General features: G+C 41.0%; 2 long non-coding RNA genes across 2 annotated transcripts in view; one reads left to right on the plus strand and one right to left on the minus strand.

The window, feature by feature from the left end:
* LOC128325288 (uncharacterized) overlaps positions 1-25,574 on the minus strand; it is a 75,284-nt gene that overhangs the window by 10,349 nt on the left and 39,361 nt on the right. The gene's annotated exons all lie outside the window — the stretch shown is intronic.
* On the plus strand, positions 15,612-18,868 carry LOC128325289 (uncharacterized). Its single transcript, XR_008307350.1, has 3 exons — positions 15,612-15,748; positions 17,320-17,392; positions 18,490-18,868. It is a non-coding gene; the product is annotated as an uncharacterized LOC128325289 (long non-coding RNA).

Genomic DNA, 25,574 nt, shown 5'->3' on the forward strand with positions numbered 1-25,574 from the left:
TTGCTCTGAGCATTCTAAGAAAAAGATCTTAGATATAAGTAAAATAAATAAGAGATAAAATAAAGCACACAAACCATGTTTTCAGCTGAGCAATTTGCCATCTGTCTGTGAAATAGGACTCTTCCTTCAAGATGTATGGAGTGTCAAGCTGATTTGATCAACTTCCATTTTTAAAGAGATAAATAAACAACAATGCATGCTAGATCAGGATCTAGATTTTGCATTTGCTTGCATGTTGCTCACAGTGAGCTAATTCTGTGAGAATTCCAGCAAAGGCTCAGACCTTAGATGGATGTGCCACTGGTCAACTGGAGCCTACAAGAATTACCCTTCCACTACATGCATAATGCATAAGTACAACAATCCCAACACACACTGTGGGTAGTCTGAATTGGCCTCAAGACAGCCTAAAACCAAGCATTTCCAATTCAACAGACTGGCTTGGAATATTAAAATATGAAAAAACAACAACACAATAACACAATCAAAAGGGACTGAACATTAATCTGAACTTTTTTCATAACTTCCTTGCTAAGCGTCCAAACAACATTCTTCCTTTTTCCATCTTTATCTGATTTTGTTAGAGGCAATTGGTGTTTTTAAAAAGCTGGAGATCAACTGTTCTATGATGTAGTAACTGTGGAACAAATGTGGAGCATCATCCTAATAGGCCTTGACAAGTTAAATATAGGTTACTACACCAGAGCTCTACATTATGAAAAGCTTCCATGTAGTTACTGTGGTAGAGATGGTGCCAGTTGGAGTAGGGATTGCATGATAAAACACAAGGGATTAATATAGCAAGATAGAAGCTACATGAACTTAATCAGACAAGATGAGCAAATGTATAAACTTGAGTCTAGCTTTATAAAACTGCAGGTCCAGGAAGAAATCAAATACCCGTCCTATCCCATATAGACCTCACACATTTAGTAAGGCAAAAATGTCAAAAAAAACCCCCACAAAAAAACAAACCCACAGAAAAAGTTCCACTATGATTATATTACCTTAACCCCATTTTTTAAAAAAAGAATTAAGATTGGGTGTTTTTTTTTTAAAAAGAGCAAATAGCCCAAAGAACTTTAACAATTATACTAAGAATGCCTTTTGATCTCCAGTATGGATCTCTTCACTTATTACATTTCTGGCATAAGAACCACAGTAGCATGGCTCTTTCATGCACCAACATGAAGGTACTTTCAGAAGTGCTGGGCCATCTGGGAGGAGTCTGACTGTGGCTCTTCCCACATGGCATCCCATAATACTTGAACTGCGTGAGGGGAAAGAGCTGCACCACAGCAGCACCATGGCTTCTACATTAACAATGTCACAAATATTGCATTAAAAAGAACCCTGAGATTTGTGATGTGGATATAGTTTAATTCCAGACTTGTAGGAATCAGCTCTTTTTAAAATAAAACACCAACCCATAAAGAACATGACTATTTACATTCACCTCACACGGGGATGGGGACGGGCTTTCTCAGTTGCTGCCCCGAGACTGTGGAATGCGCTCCCTACTGAGATACGATCCTCCCCATCTCTGAACATTTTTAGAAAGCCCACCTCTTCACCTAAGCTTTTTCAGTTCTTTAAAAATTTTAAAGTTTTTCATTTGTGGATGATTTTTAAATTGTCAATTTTTTTAAGTGTTTGCATATATTTTAACTTGTTTTATGCTATTGTTAACCGCCCAGAAACGAAAGTTTGGGGCGGTGTACAAATGTGATAAACAAACAAACAAACAAACAAATAAATATTTAACTGGAGTGATCCAGGGACATGCATTTTCCCGTTCTTATAAACACACACAGTCCTAGAGATTGACATTACCAGTCATCAGTTACAATTTTTACCATAGACAATTCACAGCTGGCACCCCCACTTTTGGGCATATGGCCACAGCCATCATTGGAAAAAGAGGTGGAAATGGTATCTAAGAGCTTGAGAATTGTCATATGCATTATGAATGCTGATGAAAGTTATCACAAAAATGTGGGGAAAATGAGAAATGCAAAAATGAAGTGCCTAACTATAAACAGCACTTGGGGGAAGGGGGAAACAAAGCTTTAATGGATTCTTTTCTCTTCAGCCTTCATAGTAACAGTGTTAAAGGAAGCATGTTAAACAGTCTAAAGGAAACATATTAAATAGTAGCAGAAATGAAAACGGAGAGGTCATTCCCAGTCTTACTACCTGAATCATTTAAGAGGAAATGCCAGAATGCCAGAGAGTGAGCCTGAAACCATTTTAATGAAAAGCATATCCTAGGAAGCTGTCATATACTGAGTCAGACCATAGGTCCATCTAGCTCAGTATTGTCTACACAGACTAGCAGTGGCTTCTCCAAGGCTGCAGGCAGGAGTCTCTCTCAGCCCTATCTTGGAGATGCCAGGGAGGGAACTTGGAACCTTCTGCTCTTAACAAAATGGCTCCATCCCCTAAGGAATCTTACAGTGCTCACACATCAAGTCTCCCATTCATATACAACCAGGGCAGACCCTGCTTAGCTAAGGGAACAGGTCATGCCTGCTACCACAAGACCAACTCTCCTTACCCTCTACTGCTAAGCTATGGTCCATCCCCTCTTTTGACTACGAAAGCATTAGAACCAAAGGGGGAAAGGGCCAGAGGTTGTATATCCTCGATCTCCATTTATAGATATACAGGGTGGATTAAGTTTTTGCTGCCCATAGGCAAAATGGCATTTGCCGCCCTTTTACTGTAAACAAAAAAGGTTTGCCTTTTTAAAAAGGCATAAGGGGGAACTTTCTCCTCGCCCACTCCACCCTTGTTGGAGCTGCCACTGCCCACAGAGACGGGTGGTAAAATTTGAGGGGCAAAATTTGCTGCTCCTCAAATTTTGCCACCGTAGGCAAATGCCTACTCTGCCTCTCCGTTAATCCACCACTGTAGAAATAGATATAGATACCTATATACATGAAGATGTTTACATCAGCCGGTGTTATAAAAGACACTGGTTCACATGTTGTGCATCATTAGGAGGGTGGAGCTGATCTTCCAGTGCTGCTGCAGGCTTTTGGTAGATCCATTTGTACTGCTGCAAGCTCACTGTAAAACCCTGACAATGTTAGGTGTTTGAACCAAAGTGCAAATACTTCTAAGAGCCTGCCTGCACTCAGGAAGAGCTAGTTAGATTGGAACACATTACTTGATCACACAGCAATGTGTTTCCTATCTAACTAGGACTTCCAAACTTCAGCAGGCTACTTGTAATATTTGCGCTCTTGCACAAGTACCCCAAACCCCTGGGGCTTTACTGTGAGCCTACAGCAGTGCAAATGGACCCACTGAGATCCTGCAGAAGCATGGGCAGATCAGTCCCACCCTCCTAATGTTTAGCCATGTCTACACTGCTTTAAAAAAACCTACTAACCCTAGCCTTGGTGATCTAAACCTTATTCAAAGGGGGAAAATGTTTTAAATTAAAACCACAGGAGGAATGGCCATGATGCTGCTTGCTGAGTGCTCCACATAGGGTAAGGAGAAAAGAGGACAGTATGAAGCCTGTTTCCTGCTCCCCACCTAGTCCAATGTAAAGAGGGGGAGGAGAGGGTGGGGAGGGCAGGGGAACAGCAGCTCCTGTCATGCCTGGCAGGAATGTCGGAACTCTAAGTTCTGCACTGACAGCTGGGAACTCAGATGGAAACTCTTGGGGTTCCCTGCTGTCAGTGCAGAACTCTATCCAGTAATCCTGGACAAAGAGTATACTGGAGCTGACATGCCTGTTGAGCTGATGCAACCACACAAACCTAATATTTATTATGAGGATTGCAGGACAGTTCCAAATCTCATATGTCGGTTTCTGCAGCAATGTTTTCTCAAAGACTGTGCTTTATATTCTCACTGTGGATCAGAGACAATGGGGTTGTTCTCACCACCAGCCCTACCTGGGTAGGGCAGTGCTAGCCCAAGCAGGGCTGGTTGTGAGGAGCGCTGGAATCACCTCCAATCCTGGTGCTCCTCCACTGGGTAGCCTGGATTTGAAACCCAGGCTGAAGGTGAGATAGGAAGAGGTGCATGTGCTTCCTACCTCACTGCATGGTCATGTGAATGAGCAGACTGCGGGCAGTTCCTTTCAGGCTGCCGGCAGCCATACTTACCAGAGAGTCAGGGGAAGGTGCGTCCCGGCAGCCAGGGATGTCCTAGTGCACCGCACTGCTTGCACGGTGCATTGTGGGATATCTGGTGGCTGGACTGTCTTCCCCCACCTGCTGCTCGCCATGCCAGCCGCCACCATGCTGCTTGTGTGGGAGCACAAGTGGTGGAGCCCTCTGTGAGCTTGGATCATGTGGGGGAAAGGCAGGTAGGTTCCTGCTTTACCCTCGGCATTCATTAGCCACAGTGCCTACGGCCATGAGAATGACCTTATAGTTGGTTAAGCTACATATTTATTCCTCATTGATTTCAGTGGGGAATTAGGTGTGATTCTTCTGAAAGTTCTTCGGGAAGAATTTGCTTTTAAATTCTTTAAATGTAGGTGTGCTTAGCTTTCTTTACATCTTTTTAAAAATCTCAGTTTGTGATGGAATGTTAGAATCGATTTGTGCTACCAACTAGGATTTGCTAGGACAGGTATAAGCAAACTTGTCCCTCCAGCTGTTTCTGGACTACAGCTCCCAGCATCCCCAGCCACAATTTATTGCAGCTGAGGAAGATGGGAGTTGAAGTTCAACAACAGCTGGAGGGTCAAGTTTGCCCTTCCCTGTTCTAGGAGAAGTATACTAAAGTACAGGATGAATGCAGGGCCATTTTCCACAGCCCTATTCCCTTCTGTACCTGAAGAAGGTTTTGAAGCCTAAGTACCCACAGGCTGAGATGCTCACCAAGCTAGGTCCTAGCCTCAGACTATGAGGTTCCTTAGCCAAGGACTGGGATCTATGGCAGTTAGGTACTGGGAACTATGTTAAATTTTGTATAAGTTGCATTTAGTATATGTACAAGGCCACAATATATTACCATATCAACTGTACTTCAGAATCCAATCTGTTATCATCACACCAAATCCTTTTAAGCTGCTTAAACTCTGCACAGATAATGACCCATCCCAGCCACTGCTTCTGCAAGCGAGCTATTCTGAGGTTGTTGTTGTAGAAGCAAATGTTAATCTCTCTCTTCATTGTGACAAGACCCAAAGTGGTAACAAACAATGCACTCCGGATCATAACATGAGATAAGCCCTCAGCAACTGAAACTGCTTTGTGTTTGGAAATGCTCTGAGTCCTAACACTTTGCCTGCTCTGGAAATAAGCCAGTAGGCAATGTGGCAAAGGTGAAAAATTAACAAACACACGGACCAATATAATTGGATTCAAAAAACAGAACAATGGTCTACAGAGAATCCAGTATTATTCCTAGAAAGATGCTATAATAAATCTAAATTGACATATTTGTTAAAAATTATAAATAGTAAAAACAATTATTAAAAATATAAAGCATACACTATTAAACACTAAAAATAAATTGGCCTAAAATCATAAAAAAACATACATATTTCTTATGTGGTAGATAGCTTCTGCCTTTTAGGATCAACCATCAACAGTAAATGATCCATCAGTCAAGAAAAATGCTGCAGATTACCACTTGGTAGGGTTGCAATGAAGGCCTTGGAAAGAATATTTAGATGCTGTGATGTGTCTGTACCTACAAAGATTAGAATTGTTCAGACAATGGTTTCCCCCGTGACACTCTATGGATGTGAAAGCTGGACTTTGATGCAAAAACTGAACTTTGAAGAAGCAAGATAGAAAAAGTACTGATGCTTTTGAATTTTGATGCTGGAGAAGACTTTTGAGCATACCGTGGACAGCCAGGAAAACAAACAAATGGCTCATAGAACAAATCAATCCAGAATTTTCACTGAAGGCACACATGACCAGGCTCAAACTATCATACTTCGGACATATTATGCAAAAACCCAGCTCCCTTGAGAAGTCCATAATGCTGGGGAAAGTTGAAGGAAAAAGAAGAGGACGACCAGCAGCAAGGTGGAGGTACTCGATTACAACAGCAATGAATGTACCACTGAGAGACTTTAAAGGCCAAGTTGAAGACAGATCATCCTGGAGAGAATCAATCAATCAATCATTTTATTTATGGCCTGGAGAGAATCTTTCTCTGTGGTTGCTTAGAGTGACACTGACTTGACAGCACTTAATCAATCAATGATTAAAAGCAAGATATATCCAAAGTCCAATCTCATCATTATCAAGAAAGAAGTAGTTCATCAATGTAGGAAACACCTACTGAGCAAAGAGGCACCCCTTAAAGTGGTTATTCTCTTATATTTACCTGGGGGAGAGCAACTGGCCCTATCCAACCCCAGCACAGTATCCCTCCTGTGGCTGCTGTTGGTGTCTACCTTATGTTTCTTTTTATACTGTGAGTCCTTTGGGGACAGGGAACCATCTTAATTATTTATTTTTCGATGTAAACCGCTTTGTAAACTTTTGTTGAAAAGCTGTGTACACACACACACAAACACACGGTAGAAGTAGTAGTGGTGGTGGGGTGGTGGTAGTAGTAGTAGTAGTAAGTAGAAAGGATATCAAGAATACAGGCCACAGTATGAAATGTTGTGGTCAGCAATTCATCAGTCCAAAGGAAATGAAGCCACATAGACTTTCTTATAAATATTCAAAATAATGATGGATTCCAAGATGGTTTCTTCATATATTCTAGAGACACGCTGCTGATTTTAATTGATCTAGTCATCATATCCATATAGAACAAAAAGCATGTACACCCCATAATATAGACTATTCCTTTAGTATGACAGGTAAATAGGTTTCTAAGCCAGTACTCTCGAGAATCTAAAGGGTTCACAAATTCTTTGAGTTTGACACAATTGCTACAGACAGAAGAGTTGCCACAGGAAACTTGACTCACAGGTATCTGTCCATCTAAGGTATTAGTTGTTATCATCTTAGAGTCACTCATACCACTATGTACCAATACAACTTGGATATTAGAACTTTGCATTTATCACACTTGGGTACATTCTGCAATAAGTACCCGCATTTGTAAATAAATTATTCGATCTTATGGAAGTAAGTATCATAAGTAATGGGAACAATCATTCTATCCAGGATATTTAGAAGATAACAATTTAGAAGATAGATAGTTTAGAAGATAACAATTTAACCCTTTCCGTACATTTTGCCTTATAACAGTGTTGATTAATCTCATGGTTGGGTACCCCTTTCGAAGTTGTTGTTGCAATATTTTAGGCTGATTGTAAAAGGTTGACAGCGTACTACAATTTCTACGTAACCTTAGCATTTGTGAATAGGGGAAGGTCCCCACACACACAAAGGCGTGGGATGAAAACTGTCATATTCTAATAAAGAATTAACATGTGAAGGTTTCCTCTATACATTTGTAAATAAGGTTCCTTCCATGTATTTTATTTCAGCGTCAAGAAAATTATTATTATTATTTATTATTATTATTATTTAACATATTACCACCCAAAACTTACATCTCTGGGCAGTTTACAACAAGATAAAAACAAAAGTAAAACTTTAATTAAAAACAAAAACAAAACGCAAAATTTAAAACACAACAATTTAAAATTTTTAAACAACATTCTAAAAACAACATTAAAACAATCAAAACAATATCAGTTAAAAGCCTGGGTGAACAGATGCATCTTTAAAAACTTTTTTAAAGTTGTCAGAGATGGGGAGGCTTTTATTTCACTAGGGAGTGCATTCCAAAGCCTTGGGGCAGCAACGGAGAAGGCCCATCCCTGAGTAGCCACCAGACGAACCGGTGGCAAATGCAGACGGACCTCTCCTGATGATCTCAGAGAACGGTGGGGTTCATGATGAAGAAGACGTTCTCTTAAATACCCAGGGCCCAAGCTGTTTAGGGCTTTATAGGTTATGACCAGCACCTTGTATTTTGCCCAGAAACATATTGGCAGCCAGTGTAACTCCTTTAATACAGGAGTAATATGGTCTCTCCTAGATGACCCAGAGACCAGCCTGGCTGTCGCAATCTGGACCAACTGTAGTTTCCGGACTATGTACAAGGGCAACCCCACATAGAGCGCATTGCAGTAATCCAGTCTGGAGGTTACCAGTAGATGTACCCATGTTTTTGAATTTTATTCTCCTCATATGACATTTAGAATTTAATGGTCCTATGAATAGTATTCAAAAACCATCAAGAGTTAATTAATTCATCCACTGAACCTGTTTATATCAAAAAGATATCTTCTACTTAACACTTGTATACTGTAATGTATTTCACAAACATACTATTTTTGAGAATTTATGTTTGTTCAAAATTACCCCATTAAAAAGTTTGCCAGTTACAGGGCAAATCTACATCCCACAGCTATCCCAGATATCTGCCAACAGTACCTATGCATAATTTTTTAAAAGTTGTGTTTCTTTTTAGGGCCATGTCGGCAAACCTTTAGAAGGTAGGAAGTTTGTAGTTCTTGTATTTTTTTTATTTAAAGTTTTCTCTATAATTAACAATGCTTCCTCCTGAGGAATATTTGTGTATAATGAAACTACACCTTGGCTCTCCAATTGTGGCTGGGGATGATGGGAGTTGTAGTTCAAAAACAGCTGGAGGGCCAAGGTTCCCCACCCCTGATCTATGGCATACCCATCGCCAATCCCATGTGTGCCAGCTCTCGTAAGAGTTCGCAAGCAGCTGCCAGGATAGCGACGGGGATTGGGGAGAAAACGGTGGTGGCAGCAGGCTGGCTGGTGGGCAAAGAAAACGGCGGTGAATGGCGGTGGGTGGGCAGCAAAAGAAAATGGCAGCAGCAGCGGTAGGAAGGAAGAAGACAGCGGCAGCGGGTGGGTGAAGAAGAGAGATGCGTGGGTGGGGGAAGAAGATGGCTGGCGGGGTGGGGGAGAAGGCAGTAAGCGGATGGGCAAAAAAGCAGCGGCACGGGGTGGGGAGGAGAAACTAGGGGTGGGCAAACTAGAGGTGCAGATGCTCTGTGCCTAGCCCAGCTAGTTCTGAATAGAATTAATGATGTCTGTTGTGTCTTTCAGATAAGTAGGAATCTCACACACAAATGGTCTTAAAAATGATTCTAGAGATATAAATGGAGCCACACCCAGAGACTAGGCCTACCCAGAATTGCAAACACATTTTGGTTATTATATAAAATAAATGCATCCTCTATTGTGATTCCAGTTAAATAAACCAAATGTTGATTTTGGAGATCCATCCTTCGCCAACTGCTTCCATAAACATATTTAAAATTAATTTCTGTACTTCATTTATAGGATTTGTTAATGAGCAGAGTCATCCAGATGTCTATAAACTTCTCGAATATACTCCTCCCTTTCCAGAATCACCAGAGCTCCACCTTTATCTGCCGGTTTAAAGACAATTTGTTGACTTTTCAGGTTGTCTAGTGCAACACATTCAAACTATATTCTTCTAAATCAAGAACTTCCTTTGGGACCATCTCTTGAAAAACCTTCACATACGAGTTATTAGTCAAAGGACTGAAAGTAGATTTAAGTTTAAACACCATTTGATACATGATGTTACTGCTAGTATTTTATCTGAAAAATACATTTATGGCTGATTGAAATGGGGGACGGGGGAATCCTCCCATGTGTGCAAATGACCAGGTGAAATAAGAAAGCAGTATCTTATTCAGTACTTGAGGTATTACTTGATGCTTATTGAGTGAGACCTTGTTTCCACCGTGATGGATTCCACAGAGACTCTGCATTGTTGTAGGGCTTCAAACTTGACTCTCCAGTTGTTGTTGGGACTACAACTCCCATCATCCCCAGCCATAGTGGCCCTTAGATATTATGACTTCTGACATCCTGGCTGCATTCAGACTTAATATGAAACTAGAGTTAAAGAGGGCACAGGTTGGAACTCTGTTGCATCTGAATGCGTGCAACAGCGGTTTCAAGCTGAAAGCAACCTGCAGTTTGCCTTGCCAAACTCCAAACAGAACCTTCACTTTGCAGTAAGTTTCGCCGCCGAAACCTGAGGTTTGGCTGCCACAGCGTTACATCCAAAGACAGATGGTGCCATAACTGTGGTTTTACGCAGTTTCTGGAACCACAGTCATAGATACAGTGGCACAGACCCACCCAGGATTGTGCCCGCTCCATGTCTGTGGCACTTCTCTCTGGCCACCTTTCCAAACACTCACTCCACCCCTCCTGTCTCCTATCCAACAAAGCAGTTGTCTGGCAACAGGGATGCTGCCACACCCCAGCTCTAGCTTCTCAGCCTTTCAAACAGCAAAGTCACACAGGGGCATTCCCTCTTTCCACTCTGTCCCTTTCTCCCCCCTCCTGGCGAGCAGGAGGGAAAGGGGACAGGATGACGTGATGGATACTAAGTGCCTTGCTCCCCCCAAATGAAGCAACAATGATGTATGTTCATAAGCACAGGCAATACAAGCAGGGCACCCCAGTGCTGGGACGGAAACAGATGGGTCAGGTTTAAAAGGCAGCCCCAACCAGGGGTTATTGAACAGCCAATTTCTACTTTTTGCACAAAATGGTTGGGGAAAGTGGGGGCAGCTCCTTCCCCTTGGGTCCTGCCCCTGAGCAGCTCAGCCAGGAAGAACTATGGTTGGCCTGTCCTGGTTGAATATTTGGGGGTTTCAACCATCTCTAAACATCTCCTTGATAATATATTGGTCTTTATGTTTGATGTCTTTCAAAGTTTATGTGTTGGATTGCAATTTTTTTATTGTATTTTAAAAATTGTTTTTATTATAGTGGTATAGTAATATTGAGGATAGTTTGGGAAATTGATAAGGCAACGGGGAAGTACTACATATCTAGTCTTTGTACTGAGACCTAGGTTAATGTAGCAGCTAAGAATGTGATCCTGGCAGTTTCCAGCTCAAATTTCATCACAGTCATGAACTCACCAGATCACTATTAAAAATCTCCCTGATTTTTCAGCTTCAGCTTCCCTCTAACAAGGATAATAAAACTGGCCTACCTTATAGGATCATGCAAAGATCAATGAGATAAAAATAATGTATGTGAAGTGCTTGACATGTGCCTTATGCATGCTATTTATAATCATTTCTGTGGACTATGCATGCTGTTTGGTACAGCTATTACATATACAACCAAAGTGCTGCTTTCGCTTACAACCATAAAGCTCACCAGTATCCTGTGATACAAAATCCTCAGTTACACAGGTGATATACATACACACGCTGTCTCTGAAGATCATTTTGTGTGTGTCATGCCTGGTCACACCAATATCACTGTGCTTATGAAATGCAAATGAGGATGAAATCACCTGACCTGCTCAGCTGCGACATACTATAGTAAGATGGATTTCAGTAAATTTGAATGGAAACACTCTGCAAAAATTTATCTTCATGTTAATGTTCTAGTCATTTTGTTTTTCCATCAGCTCATATGGATGGTGAAAACTTTAGAGAAGCATTTTTGTAAAAATGCTTTTTTAAAAAAAATAAAAAATTGCCTCCCCCCCAAACAAAAAAACCACAACATTTTGAGTGAAGGATCTCATAAGTGTTGTATGAATTCAGGATTGGCAAAAGATAAACCCTTCAGCAGTCATGAGTTATCTCTTGGAGATTCACAAAAGTTAAATAATTCACAGTATTTATTTACCATAATTAAGAGGTGTGTGTGTGTGTGTGTGTGTGTGTGTGTGTGTGTGTGTGTGAGAGAGAGAATGCTGTATTATAAGGAAACATTTCATTATGCAATTCCAACTTCTGCTACCTCCCAAGGTCCCTATGACAGCCTGTAAAAAGGAGACAGTTAAAAGTTTTGCTTGAGAGATTTAACTCCCTGATGTCTCTTTCCAGCTTTCTTGCTGAACTGCTGGTGTACAACAGCCTAGTTATAGAAGCACATTACTCAGATCTCCTATCATCTCCATAAAATATAGCATAATATCACATTTCAGAGATTTTTCCTCAGAATGTTGTATTTCATTTCAGTCCTTTCTAGGAACCCTGCCACGGGAAGCTGAATAAATTATTCCACCGCTTATATAATACCAGATGAGCATTAATTTCAGGGCAGCTTCATATGTGACATTTTAGCCTTACACATATAAAGCTACTTCCTATTGAGTCTGACCATTGGTTCATCTTGCCCAGCATTGTTTATCACAACTGGCAACAGTTTCGAGAAGAGATGTTTCCCAATACAATTGCCTGAATTCTTTCAAATAGAGATTCTAGGCATTGGACCTGGGATCACATGTGCAGAGTGTATGCTATACCACTAAGATATGGGTCATCTCTGTAAATGACACAAGCTCCACCTGTCCTCCAACATGAAGCAAAATGGGATTGTTGTGTAGGAAATTGTACATCACCCATATGAATACTGTCACCTGTGGCTTCTTTGATGAATACACATGAAGCTTGAATCCACTGACAGTTGATGTTACTTGCTACAGTACCTCTGGCTAAATCCAGTAGTACATGTACATTGTAACACATCTCTGTACACATGGGGTTCATGAGATTTGTTACACAGAATGCATGAAGTGAACCATAGCAGAAAGAGTCGTGTTAGTAGCAGTTTGAGTTTCTGCTTAGGGATATTTGGACCCATCTGAAGCAAATATCAGGAGGAATTATGGAAATCAAAAATGTCTGTGGACAGCCATCTATATCTTCTTTGTACTAATGCTGAAAGAGTATTTAAAATGTAATTTAAAACTGTAAAAATTGTAGTATTTGATCACATTCATTAGGAGAATAAATTATATTCTTATGCTGATTAAGGCAATGTTATGATCCTATCTTATGAAAGTAACATTCCTCATACTTAAGGATGTGTGTTTCCATAGCATTTAACAATACAGGCTTAGTGGACCTAAGATGACTTCACTTTCTGAATTTCATATGAGAAAACAAACACACATAGTGGGAAATTATATCTCAGTGTCAGGCTCCATTTTTTACCTACACAAGTTAAACTTCTGAAGCCAGCCTATACTGATACAATTGTATGAGCATAGGAACCTACCTCTCTACCCAGTCAGGAGCCCTTTTGTGATACTGTCCCCCTCACAAGTGTTTGCTGTATAGGTGCTTCAGATGTTATATAGGTGTATAGGGAAAATGTACCCATAGTACATGTGCATGGTACATAGAGCTGAATACCCATAAACCAAGATGTTATCTTCCTGGGCACCAAAATGGCTAATCAGACTAATAGTCATTTTGGTGTAGTTACCAATGTACATTTCAAAATCTGGTTTTTTTCAGTTGAAATTTGAGATGTACTTGTATATGGGTCTGTAGTGATGAAAACTTGATCAACCAACACAGTTCTTTCCTTGCCCCTTCTATTAAAAATATCTTGCCCCCGAAATCCTCACAATACCCTATCATGTAATCCTCAAGGGAATATTTTCAATGTTAAGTGGAATTGAGATAATTTTTTAAAAAAACACAACAGAACACCTACCCTTCACCCTGTCGGAGAGCTTAGATCAACCATATTCTGCTAACTGTAGCAAGCCTGAATCACATGACCCCTAGAGGGTATTTTAATAATGTTATTATTCGACTCCTGTTTCAGGCGCTTTGCATTTTTATGTATGTTAAAGCATTCAGGAAGCAATTCAGCTGGCGTGGTTGACAGGAGAACTTCCCTCAGAGCAGTCTTATAAGCAAACAAATCTTCACCATGCCTGAAAATGGCTCTTTCAGGCTGAACAGTATAAAATCAGTGTTTGTATCGGAGAGTGGAGGTGGGGAGGAAATGTGAAAGGTAATGGGAAGCAATTTCCCTTTGCTAATTTATTTATTTAAAAACATTAGTGACAGCTTTCTCATCTGGATTTATGACTCCAAAGGAAGCTACTACATACACTCATACATGCATCCAAACGCAGTCACGTGTGTGTGCATATGAATACAATTAGCTGTTCAGAGTCTAAGATGTGTGCAGGCACCAAAGACTCCCACATGGCGGATAAGCGAATGAGACAAGTCATTCCTGGATTTAAACCTAGCAATAATCAAATTTCACCCTGGCTGGCTGTAAGGCAAATTATTGCTATGCTCCTTTAAAAGCTAGGCTAGTGGGCTGAAAAAGAAGCTGCAAAGGAGTATCTGCCTTCCACTGGCATGATGAAGACAAACATTTTTAAAATGCAGACTGTATGCAACTTAAGAGGAAAGTCTTTTATGAAAAGATGGCGCGGTGAGAAATCAGAGGCAAAAACACAATTCTACTGCTGGCATTATAAAGCAAGGGAGGGAGGGAGTCTTGGTCACATGATTGTCCTCTCCCTGCATTGCTGTGAGAGCTGTGAAATGATGGAAATTCCAGAATCAGATATGAAATTATTTCCTGGCTCCGAAAGAACTCCTATTTATTTATTTATTTATTTATTTTTAAGCTGTCAGAACATAAAGGTATTTGGAGTTGCTGTGAAATAGGGCTTCATAATAGCATAATTTGATTTAAAATAGATGAGATTGTTTAGCAACAATACTGATACTACCTGCCATTTTTTGTAGTGTATCTCTGCTGCTTTAACCGTGCGGCTCTGACAAAAAAGGGGGGAATAATCCCATGAAAGGTGAACACTTTGAAGCATCAATCATGTTGAACCCTTAATGCGTTCTTCAACCTAACTGTCAGAGCTATAACAACGTAACTGGCTGCAGTATAGCTATTTTACTTTCTTTACAAATATTGAAATTGTGCAGTATGTACTAAACAAATAACTTAACAGATTCTTTGAAGTTGTGTGCATTTTAACGAATTCCTCAGGTTTGTGTGCAAGACACTTCCTGTGTCTTTTTCTCATGCGTTCTCCATCTGCCATATGTTCTAAGTGAGCAAGCAGCCCAACTTTGTTCCTTTCAGCAGAAGCTGTCATTGACATTTTGTAGCAATAAATTTAAGACATCTTGGGCTTTAATCAAAATTCTATTTTTAATTCTCCCAACTGAAAAATAAAACATCCTCATTAAAACACAATTTTGAGCATTCATGTGTCCACTGCTGAAACAGAACTTGCAAGCTGTGTTACAGCATTTGGTTTTGCAAATAGAACCAAATCAAATTTTATGGTGGCAACAGTGAACATTTTATCTTTTTAAAAGCTGTTTCACAGACAGTCTTTTCCATGAAAAGTTTTGCTTCTGAAATAAATAAATAAAAATTACAGAGGGTTTCCATGCACAGTTTAACTTTAGCCCAGCTCACTCAACAAAATACAGTTTATGAATTGTACATTTTTATTTTGCAAAGAGAAGCCTTCCTCCCCCCCACCTATAATTTTTTAAGACAGGAGATGAAAGCAAAAAGCAAATGTTTCAAAGCCAAATCCTGCTAAACTTCATTTGCCAGGTGCAAATCAAAATGGTTTCCTTTATGGCCATTTTGTGTCAAAGCAAAAATGTCTTGCATTTGAAAATACGTCATCTTTTATTATTTTGTATGTGTATTGAGAATCTTCTTTTTTTGACCAATAATATAGAAAGCTCCTCTGGGAAGATAATGTGTATGATTGCAGCTCTGCCTTGTTAAAATCCAGGCCGTTTTATGCAGTCATGTTATCGCTCATGAATTATGCATGAAAGAGGATCTCATTACATTTCATTTTCTTTTCAGCAGCATTCCACTCTCCTCGACATGCTCAGATTCCCGTCAGCCTGGCCCCACTGCTCCTGAAGCCTGGCTCCATCTTGATGCCTTCATAGCATTGTCGACAAAATGGGCGTGTTTAACTTGTCACCTCAAGCCAGGTATAAATTATTCACCAAAGCTTTGCACAGATTTGTGAGATAACCAGCCTTAAGTCAAGGAAACTTCATAGGTTTCGATATGTCTGACAGGGACCACTGATGGCTATTTCCTCTCAAATAGCCCTCTTCCCTACCCCCACTCCCATCATTTGGTGGGTGTGGGGGAAGTAATATCATTTATTTATTTAATCATATTTATATACCATCTGATCTCGATCTCTCTCTAGGCGGTGTACATAATCCAAATTAAATATAAAATAAAATAAATTAAAACACTTTCACAGAATAAAAAACATTAAGAATAAAATCAGTTCACATTTAGATTTATTGCACATTTATTTTCTGAAATTTTAGCAAGATGCATTCTTACAGCACTAGATGCATCACATTATAATAAAACAAAGGACTAAATAAGATTATGGTGGGATGTTGATAATAATTGAATGTTTTTGGAAGATAATATACTGCTTAATAGATTGTGAGGAGGTATATTTTTAAAAGCAGCCATAGCAAGTTTCAACCAGTTGTGCTGATAGGTGATCTCTTTAGGTTATAGGCCCAACAAGCCTGACATATTATTCTGCTTCGAAATAAATAAGTTGCACAGTAATAATGCTTTTTAAATCAAGCTGAGTGTTGTAGTATGGAGTCATGCTGCAAAAGTACATTTAGAACTTGAAGTGTGTATGTGTGTGTGCATGTAAAAGAAAGAGAGAAAGTTGTAATTTTACTTCCTGTACTTGAACACATCTGAAGCCGAGCCTCTGTATTGCATGGAAATGCATGAAATAAACTTGGGTAGATCTGAAATCAGGCATTTTGTGGCAAGGAAATGGGGGCCTAAATAATGTATGTTTCTGTAGGCCCCCATTTCCAGTAGAAATGTCACATGACAGTTAGGAGTCAGTTACCACATGACAGGAGGGACTAAAATGGCCCCTTTCAACAGTGCCCCTCATGCACAGGAGATGGGGGGAATATCTCCAGGCACTTGCACCTCACTCATCCCCATTATATGAAATATACCATCATTTCTCTTTCAGAAATCTAACATGTAAGGCACCCTCACCCCCCAAAATGCACTTTACCCCTTTTGTGGTACCTCAGATTCTGCACCCCCCGCCCCCCGGTGCCCTGCTGTCTCAATGATAGAGCTGTTTTAAAGTAAGTGTACATTTTTCATGACCATGGGTCAAAATTAAAATCACTGGTAATTCCTAAATGTTCAAAAATCAAGTGGTAAATGTTTATTTTATTTATTTTTACATTTTATATCCCGCTCTTCCTCCAAGAAGCCCAGAGCAGTGTACTACATATTTAAGTGTTTACTCACAACAACCCTGTGAAATAGGTTAGGCTGAGAGAGAAGTGACTGGCCCAGAGTCACCCAGTATCATGGCTGAATGAGGATTTGAACTCGGGTCTCTCCGGTCCTAGTCCAGCACTCTAACCATTACACCATACATGTTTACAAATCTAAGCATATTTGGGATGGCCATACTCTTTACTTTGAGAGACTTGTTCCTGATTTCCAATGTTTTATAACACACTCCCAAATTGTGATCCTCTAGATGTTGCTGAACTACAACTCTGATCATCCTCAGCCACACATTCCTGTTTTTATTCCATGTGACCTTTCTCCAGGTAGGGATCATGTGGGGAAAGCTCGATGAGGACAGCCCATGGCTATTTTTTCTAATTGTCTAATTGTCCTGGCACTTTCTGTGGTCATCAGACTGATAGAAATGGCTGTGAGCTATGGCTGACAGATTGTATGAGGGGGGAAGGGGGCTAATTTGCATGTGTGAACTGATTTTAAGTCACCAAAACTAAATGGAAAATTTAGCAGTTAAAAAGAGGTTTTTTCACACTCTCAAACACACCAGGAACTGAGTCTTGAAAATGTAATGCCATCTTATGCATGGCATTTAAGGTGCATGACTCATGTGGAGAGACAAATGTTCCTAAACAAACAGGAATCTCCCCTGCTGGAATTCTACCAATATTTGGAAGGCCTGAAATATGAACTCTGAGAAGCGTGCACAAAAAACTAACTTTGATATCTGGAAGAATGTACATTTGCAAATTAATTCCTCAGTCATTTCTAAAGCAAGATCTGCTATTTTTAAATAATTTTCATAAGAAAGACATCCAAGCAAACAGTATCCATGCTAGTATGCCCACCAAACTGATTTCAAATATTATATTTCTCTCTTCCCCAGAGAAAGTTATGTTTAATCAGGTGCTGCCTTGCATCCTTATAGGAGCCTGGCAAAAGTTGGCCACTGTGCATGATTCAAAAGTTATTTAGTTGCCCATTGTTTTTGGCAGGGCCCATAGTTAGAGGCAGAGCTCCTGCAGGGGTGTAGCTATAACTGAGCAGATGGGTTCAAAGAACCTGGGGCCCCCAGGTCCACCCCTCCCAATTTTCTTCATTATCTCTCTTACTCCAAGGAGCTGCCAGGGAGATGGGTAAACACAGGCCCCCTCTCCCCTAGTTACGTCCCTGAGCACCTGCTTTGCTTGCAGGATGTTCCAGATTCAATTCCTGGTATCACGAGACAGGGTGGGAAAAGACTTATCTGAAAACATGGATAGCTACAGCCAGCCAGGCTTGATTCAGTATAAGGCAACTTCATATGCCCTTTATCTTAATGAGAACCAGAAGTGAGAACAGTACTGAGCTCCCATACATTGAATAACTGTCATAGTATATTTCCTGTTTTTGTTTTCTTTTGTAGAGTGAAATAGAAGGAAGAAAGAACCCAAGATCTTCTCCTATTGTTTAACAATAGCTCTGCATTAAGCTTTACCACCCGGAAAACCTGGGCCTGAGGAAAGAGAGTAACTCCCTAGTAATGCCATAGGTGACTATCGAAAGCAACCCTGGAGATTTAAGGGCTTGATATTTTGAGGGGGGAAACCTGGGGAAAGTTGGAAAAATCCAACAATGTGGGCAAATCTACTTCTTCCCCAAACTGGAAAAATCTCCTATTCTCCAGCAATAGCTTCATTTGAAAACCTGCCCTGGTATGATGTAAAATTCAGTAAAATGTTCAGTCTGCATAGGGTCTTGCAGATTGAAAACCCTGGGGACCATCTCCACCAAAAATCCCAATGACACCCATCCCCCATAAGGTCCAATCAAGCATGCTATAATAAAATAAGATCCCTGCTGAGGATGCATAATATTATGAACAGGGTATTTTAAATGTAGATTTTATGTTGTTCCTGAATTGATATGATCTAAAATCTAAACAGAACAGAATTCATACAAGACCCATATAAACAAAACTGAACTTAGCACGGCTCAAAAAGCACCACAAATCTTTCCAAATATACCAGGGGGAAAAAAATCTTATGGCATTCTTCAAAACCAATCCATGCAAATACTGTTGAAGTATTTGGGTTATAATATCTGGATAGATGATAGGTCAAGGGTGAAAACTATAAGGACTATGGGGACTGCACTGGTGCAATTACAATTCATAGCTTATTTTGTATACAAATGTGTGCATGCTTTCTTTATGTGTGGTCTGGGAGTCTCTTTCTAATTTTGCTCACAGCCTTAATATCATTAGCAGCAGCTTGTTTGTGTACTGCAGATAAGTAATAATTTAAATCCTCTGTGTAGTTAAGAAACAATATTTACTTAATTACTCTTTTTCATAATAGTTTTCTTCTTCATTACTGTATGTAGAGAATACACAGTGAGCTTGAATGGCTTGCATGACATCATTTGTGAGTCAAATTTAAAAGGTTTTCCCACACCAAATAATAGCCACTGATTGAAATGTAGCCACAGGTTTTGATCCTAAGGAAACAGGGAGATTATTCCATCATAAAAGACATAACTGCCATGAGCTATATGCACTGCATGCACTCTCACTGGGTGCAAAATGTATCTGTGGTCTAATTTTGAAAAAGAGCAGGAAGGGGCAATTTAAGAACATAAAAACAGCCCTGCGGGATCAGGCCCAAGGCCTATCTAGTCTAGCATCCTGCTTCACACAGTGGCCTGCCAGATGCCCATGAGAAGCTCACAGGCAAAAGCTGAGGGCACGCCCTCACTATTGCTCCCCTGCAACTGATATTTAGAGGCATTTTGCCTCTGAGACTGCAGGTGGCTTATAGCCATCAGACTAGTAGACATTGATAGACCCATCGTCCATGAATTTGTCTAAGCCCCAAGCTAGTGGCCATCAGAGAACCAGTACAGAGAATTCCATCGATTAATTATGCGCTGTGTGAAAAAGTACTTCCTTTTGTCGGTTCTAAATTTCCCAACCATCAGTTTTATGGGGTGACCACTGTTTCTAGGGTTGTGAGAGAGGGAGAAAAATTTCTCTCTCTCCACTCTCTACTCCATGCATAATTTTATAGACCTCTATCATGTCTCTACATAGACACCTCTTTTCCAAACTAAAATTCCCCAGATACTGTAACATTGCTTCATAAGGAAGGTGCTCCAGGTCCCTGATCATTTTGGTTTCCCTCTTCTGAACCTTTTCCATTTCTACAATGTCCTTTGGTGACCAGAACTGTACGCAGTTCTCCAACTGTGGCTGCACCATAGATTTGTATAAAGGCATTATAATATTAGCAGAGGCTTGAACTGGGCCCGAACCAAGCCCAGGCTACTCAGGGGAGGCCGGCAGGGGTGGAGGGGAGCTGCTGTGCTGCCCTCCCCCTGCGGCCGCTGGTGCTGCAGCCATGGCTCACACTTGTAAGTACATTTTTATTCCCCTCCCACCCAGTCTCCTGTCCCCTATTGGTAAAGGGGAAGCCTCACTGGATTCCCCTTAACCAGTATAGCTTTGAGGCAGTCAAATTGGCTCGGTTTGCGACTCGGTAAAAGGCAGCTTCTTATGTTCCTTACTGCTTTTGCTATTTTGTCCCCATTCACCCAATTTGGAGTGATCTTTTTGAAGCTCCTCACAATCTGTTGTGGATACAACAGTTAAATAGTTTGGTGTAATCTGCAAATTTGGCCACTTCGTGGGTGTAGCTGATTACAGCTGTTGTCTCAGAGCAAGCTCACATGAAGGAAAGAAATGCTGACTCATCCCTGCTGAGCTACCTGGCTAGGCTTCTCCTAAAATGATTCTGTAATTATTGGTACATAAGAACAGCCCTGCTAGATCAGGCCCAAGGCCCAACTAGTCCAGCATTCTGTTTCACACAGTGGCCCACCAGATGCCACTAGAACCCTACAGGCAGGAGTTGAGGGCATGCCCTCTCTCCTGCTGTTACTCCCCTGCAACTGGTATTTAGAGGATTCCTGCTTCTGAGGCAGAAGGTGGCCTATAGCCCTCCAACTAGTAGCCATTGACAGACCTCTCCTGCATGAAGTTATCCAAACCTCTGTTAAAGCCATCCTGGTTGTTGGCTGTCACCACATCTTGTGGCAGAGAATTCCACAAGTTAATTATGTGTTGTGTGAAAAAGTACTTCTGTTTGTTGGTTCTAGATTTCCTGGCAATCTATTTCATAGGATGACCCCTGGTTCTAGTGTTATGGGAGAGGGTGAAAATTTTTTATCTATCCACTTTCTCCACACTATGCATGATTTTATAGAACTCTATCATGTCTCCCCTTAGTCGTGTTTTTTTCCCCCTAAAATAAAAAGCCCCAGGTGTTGTAGCCTTGCCTCATAAGAAAGGTGCTCTAGGCCCCTGATCATCTTGGTCGCCATCTTCTGCAGCTTTGCTAGTTCCACAATGGCCTTCTTTAGATGTGGTGACCAGAATTGTATGCAGTACTCCAAGTGTGGCCCCACCATAGTTTTGAATAAAGGTATTATAATATTAGCAGTTTTATTTTCAGTCTCCTTTATAATCATCCCTAGCATGGATTTGGCCTTTTTCACAGCTGCTGCACATTGAATCGGCAATTTCAACGAGCTGTCTGCCACAACCCCAAGATCCCTCTCCTGGTCAGTCACTGACAGTTCAGATCCTATCAGCGTATATGTGAAGTTGGGGTTTTTCATTCCAATGAGCATCACATAAAAGAAAAACCTCCCACGTGTATGCCTACATGGGATGATAAAAACTGATAGTTGCTGAACGTCTGATGACATGCATGCCCCAGAGTAAACCCCCTTCACCCCCCCCCCTTTTCCTGAGTTAAAAACCAACTCAGAGACGCTTGTAAAAAGAAAAGATCTAAGAAAATAGTTTTATTCAATTACTACAGACATCCTGCATCTGAAGCTTCTCGCTTTCTTAGATACAGTTAAGCATCTTAGTAGGATTACAAAAATACGTTGTCTTAATGCACTTTTAATGGTTTATAGAGCCTTTTGCAACACTCTAGGTAGGCTGGGTGTAGGCTAGTGTTCCTTAGTTCAATTATGTTGCAGGTAAACGATAATAAAACAGTAACAGGAATATGCAAAGCACACACCAAAGAAACAGAAATTCTAATGCAAAGTCTGACTAAACAAACCTTTCCCTAGACTCAACTTCCTGAAGCCAAAGCCCAGGCTTCCTTTTTCCTTGAACTCACCAAACTCTGGTTGAGAATCACACCCTTGCAGTTCTGTCTTCCAAGATCTGCAGTCATCCTCCTGCAACCATCCTCCATGGCCACATGTGTCCTTCTCTCTTCTAACAAAATACCTCCCTGCCTTGTTCCCAGAATTCCCCGCACCTGCTCTCTAGGTCCCACCCACCTGGTGTACTGGCTGCCCTGGAGTTCACCATCGTGTCAGTCAAGACAAGGGTTCACTCCCTGATAACTCTTGGGGGGTGTCATAAACCTGTCAGGCTAGTCTCAAGTTATATGACGCCCAAGAGGCTGCCAGCACTGGCTTTTAGCTAGAGAGCAGACAGAGAGACAAAGTAGGTTATCAGGCAAAGCAGTACAAGCAAACCCACAGCAGAGCCAGTTCCAGCCATAATGATATCTAAGCTGGTCGACCAAGTCCAAATTGAGTTCCACAAGTAGAGTACAAACGGTCCAGGATCAGTGCACGAGCAAAGCAAGCAGGAACACAGCTGGGTAGTACAACAAACACAACTTTGCTTCCAGCACTGTGACTGTGGTGTGGCGTTCTTAAATAAGTGGAAACCATGTGCTTTCAATCATTGGTCTCTGACTCAGCAGTTCTCCTTGTTAGCCGAGTAGTTCTGCGCGTGCGTCTCCTAATCCCCTCCTACTGGTGCATCTCTACAGCTGAGATTGGCTGCGTCTCTTCCACAGGAGCTGTCATACTGGGCTCCGTCTCTTCCTTAATGTCCTGTGAATCTGCCCCGTTTGCCTCAGCAACTTCTTGCCTTTGAAGCCGCTGAACTCCCTCCTCCGCTGTCACACTGCCTGTCTCCCCCTCATCTTCGGAGTCCCATAGCATGCCCATGATGGGGGGGGGTGGAGTTGTGACTGATCACTACAGCTGGTTACCCCAACTTCTAGATCATTTATGAATAAGTTAAAGAGCACTGGTCCCAGTACATATCTCCGGGGGACCCCACTTCTTGTGACCCTCCATTGTGCAAACTGTCTACTTATTCTGCCTTTTAAAATTTTTTATTTTTGCTCTGCTTTTGGAAGCTCAGGTGGAGGCAGTGGCCAGGGGTGCCTTTGCATGGCTTCGACCAGTGCACCAGCTGCTTCCCTTTCTTGAGAAGGCAGATCTGGCCACAGTTACCCATGCCTTAGTCACGTTACAGCTGGATTACTGTCATGCGCTCTACATAGGCTGCCCTTGAAGAATATCCGGAAACTGCAGCTAGTGCAAAATGCGGCAACTAGGGTTTTATCTGGATCTGCCTGTTGGGATCACACCATGCCCATTTCGAAAGAGTTGCACAGGCTACCAGTTTGTTTCTGGGTCCAATTCTATGTGCTGGTTTTTACCTTTAAAACCCTTAGAGGTTTGCGCCCGGGATACCTGAGGGACTGCCTGCTCCAAAAAGGTGCTGCTCGCTTGACAAGGTCATCTGAGGGGGCTCTGCTCCAGGTGCCGACAATGAGGGAGGCTCGGTTGTCATGCATGCAGGACAGGGCCTTCTCTGTTGCTGCCCCGACTCTGGAATGCTCTCCCAGTGGCTATTCGCTCCTCGGTCTCCATCACAGTTTTTAAAAAGCATGTTAAATCTTGGCTTTTTACCCAGGCTTTTATATGATTGTCTCTACTGCTGCTTTTTGTATTTTGTACAGTTTTTATGCATGTATTTTAAATCTTTTTAGTCAGATTTGTTTTATATTTTAGCTTAATATTTTAATTGTGTCATATTTTATCGTCTTGTTTTTAATTTTTGTGTAAACAGCCTTGTGATTGTTTTAATGAAAGACGGTATACAAACAATTTAACATTAAATAAATTCCAACATCCTGTTGCCTGTCCTTCAGCCAGTTACCAATCCACAATTGAACCTGTCCCCTTATCACATTACTTCTAAGTTTACTCAAGAGCCTTTGGTGGTGAACGTATATGACTTGGTAATTCTGCAATGAGAGTGATGCAGGGCAGGTATGCTATGGGGTTAACTCCATGGGCCCATCCATAGGACTCCAGTGTCAGTGGCTGACATTCTGACTAAATTTACTTGAAGAAGTTACACTGAAATTAAAAGGACAAGTGGACTGACTGATTGATTAAGTGCCATCAGGTTTGTCTCGACTCTTAGCAACTATATAGATTCTCTCCAGGATGATCTGTCTTCAGCCTGGCCTTTAAGCAATCTCAGTGGTGCATTCATTGCTGTCATAATCAAGTACATCCACCTTGCTGCTGGTCGTCCTCTTCCTCTCTTTCCTTCAACTTTCCCCAGCATTACGGACTTCTCAAGGGAGCTGGGTTTTTGCATAATGTGGCAGAAGTACAATAGTTTGAGCCCGGTCATTTGTGCCTGGAGTGAAAATTCTGGACTGATTTGTCCGATGATCCATTTGTTTATTTTCCTGGCTGTCCATGGTATCTTCAAAAGTCTTCTCCAGCACCAAAGTTCAAAAGCGTCAATCCTTTTTCTATCTTGCTTCTTCAAAGTCCAACTTTCACATCCGTAGAGTGTCATGGGGAAAACCATGGTCCGAACTATTCTAATCTTTGTAGGTGCAGGCACATCACGATATTGAAATACAGCTTTTAAAAACACATTTCTTCACCCAGGCTTTTAATTAATGTTGTTTTAATGGTTTAATGCTGTTTTAAAGTATTATTTTAAAATTTTTAAAATGATGTAATGTCTCCCCCTCCCCCCAGCATTTTTGTCTTAATGAATGTTTTACTTTGTTTTTATTCTGTTGTAAACCGCCCAGAGACGTAAGTTTTGGGCAGTATAAAAATGTGTTATTAATAATAATAATAATTAATAATAATAATAATAATAATAATGATATCCTTTCCAAGGCCTTCATTGCAACTCTACCAAGTACTAGTCTGCAGAGTATTTACTGAATGCTGGATCCTTTACTGTTGATGATTGATCCTAAAAGGCAGAAGTTATCCACCACTTCAATGTCTTCATTGTCAATTCTGAGGCTGGTCATTAGTCTAGTGTTGTTTACATTTAATTGTAGTCCCATTTTTTCACTGTGCTCCTTGACTTTCATTACTAGAGCTTGCAGATAATCTGCATTCTCAGCTATCAAGTGGTGTCATCAGCGTAGCGCAGGTTATTGATGTTTCTTCCTCCAATTTAGGCGAGTCTGAATTGTCCTTTTAATTTTCAATGGGACTTCCTTAAATAAATTTAGTCAGGCCAGTGGTTTTAGGGCAATGACATTTGCACTAGCCCAATAAGAGTGCTCTCTCCAGAGTTTAACTGAAAGTAAGGGATGAGGGTCATCAAAAGGGGGGGGGGGGAGAGAGAGAGAGAGA

The sequence above is a fragment of the Hemicordylus capensis genome, chromosome 4 (assembly GCF_027244095.1).
Source record: "Hemicordylus capensis ecotype Gifberg chromosome 4, rHemCap1.1.pri, whole genome shotgun sequence".
NCBI classification, from domain to species: Eukaryota; Metazoa; Chordata; class Lepidosauria; order Squamata; family Cordylidae; genus Hemicordylus; species Hemicordylus capensis.